Source organism: Myotis davidii, unplaced genomic scaffold, assembly GCF_000327345.1.
Source record: "Myotis davidii unplaced genomic scaffold, ASM32734v1 scaffold861, whole genome shotgun sequence".
In the NCBI taxonomy this organism is placed as follows: Eukaryota; Metazoa; Chordata; class Mammalia; order Chiroptera; family Vespertilionidae; genus Myotis; species Myotis davidii.
Window position 1 is genome coordinate 143,394 of NW_006291401.1, and position 2,012 is coordinate 145,405.

Sequence of the window (2,012 nt, forward strand, 5' to 3'; positions counted from 1 at the left end):
TTTTTCTGGTCCAGGATCCCACATAGCATTTAGTCATGTCTCCTCCTTTGTGTACTCCAATTTGCAATAGTTTCTTAGACTCTCTCTGCCTTTTATGACCTTGACATTTAGGAAGAGTAGTGGTCAGTTATTTTGTAGAATATCTCTCATTTTTGGCTGTTGATGTTTTCTCATGATTAAAGTTATGCTTTATTGGCAAGAAAAATCACAGAAGTGTTGCACCCTTCTCAGTGGGCACATGATGTCAATGAAAACTCTGGTCACTTGGTTACGGTGGAGTTCACAAAATCTCTCCACTATAAAGTCACTATTTTCTCCTTTGTTATCTTGAGGAAAGGCATCCTGTTTTTCATCCCTCCATCGACGGTCCTAAGAGAGACAAGCCCTAAGAAGCAACTTTAATTACAGCGCTGCTTTGTAAAAACTTTAAATGGTTTCTCCTTGTCTATGCAATGAGTAAAATCTCTAGCAGTCAAGGCCATCCAGTGTGCTCCAAGACCCAATCTACCTTTAATCTTCACTTCTCACTCTTCCTCTATAGACATACGGTGAAACAAAGTGGACCGCTTATTTGGTTAAACAGTACAGGGAGAATTTGAACACTATTAACTGAATGTCAGATTTCTGACATTCTGCTCATCCAACAAAGGCCCTGTATAAAAAGCCACGTCCACCTTTTCACCCCCAAATGACCTTTAACTTTAAATCCTTCCTGTACTCGGCCATAGCTCTCTCCCGGCACTTACTCCCTGTTTTAGAGTTATTTTCCGCCTGTACCTTAGCCTGTAAGATCATGTCAGGGTCTCTGTGACCTCTGCAGGCTCCGTGGAGCACACTGCAGCAGCACTCCTGTGTGTCTCCTGCTTCAGACTCCCAAAGCGCCAGGACTTGAGCAGTGCTCCGCCTGACCAACACTGCACACCATCTCGCTTTCTGGGAGTCAGTACCCCACAGTCTTTAAAGCAGCGGTTCTCAAACTGTGGGTCGCGACCCCTTTGGCAGTCGAACAACCCTTTAATACGGGTCGCCTAAGACCATCCTGCAGATCAGTTATTTACATGACGATTCATAACAGTAGCAACATGACAGTGTTGAAGTAGCCACGAAAATAATTTTATGGTTGGGTCACAACATGAGGAACTGTATTTAAAGGGCCAGAAGGTGGAGAACCACTGCTTGAAAGCCTTCCCTTCCAAATGCGACTCTATCAATAGTAGGAGAACTGGAAGGCAAACTTTTTTTGCTATAAAATGAGGATAACATCACCTCCTTCATAGGGCAAATGTTAGAATGAAATGAGATCGTGCCTTTAATGTGTTCTGCACAGTGCCTGGCACTCGGTACTCATAAGTGCTAACTCTTATTGTTACCATCCTCCTCACCATTACAAGGATCCTGGGGGCAGACGCTCAATGCACAGGCACGGAAACATGGAACAGGCTGATGAACCTCAGAAGGAAGGAGGGCAGGGGAGGGCGGGAAGAGATTAACCAAAGATCTTATATGCATACTAGAGGCCTCGTGCACGGATTCGTACTCCGATGGGGGTCCCTCAGCCTGGCCTGCAGGGATTGGACCGGAACTGGCAGTCTGACATCCCCTGAGGGGTCCTGGATTTAAAGGGCGCAGGCCAGGCCAAGGGACCCCACCAGCGCGCAAATCCGTGCACTGGACCTCTAGTAACATTATAAACAGGCTAAAAGGCAAGGGGGTGTGTGGGGGGAGGCCAGACTGGGAGCTCTAGGGTGAGGGAAGCAGGGCTGGTCTTAACTTAAAACAATTACTGGGCATCTACTATGTACCAGAGATTGTGCTGGTGTTAGGGTTTTGGGTACTTCGCAACACTGTACCCAAACTTTATGTACCAAAGTCTCACTGTCCACACCCACAATTTAGCATTTCTCACACCAAATATCAGTAAATCTCATTCTTACGGAAAAACAAAATGTTTTCTTCTACCACCATGTGATTTTATTTTTGTTTACCTTTAATGAAACTCCTAAACAGAAAGT

The 2,012-nt window shown here is 45.3% G+C and overlaps 1 protein-coding gene across 1 annotated transcript in view; it reads right to left on the bottom strand.

Moving 5' to 3' along the window:
- MITD1 (microtubule interacting and trafficking domain containing 1) overlaps positions 1 to 2,012 on the bottom strand; it is an 8,233-nt gene that overhangs the window by 5,679 nt on the left and 542 nt on the right. The gene's annotated exons all lie outside the window — the stretch shown is intronic.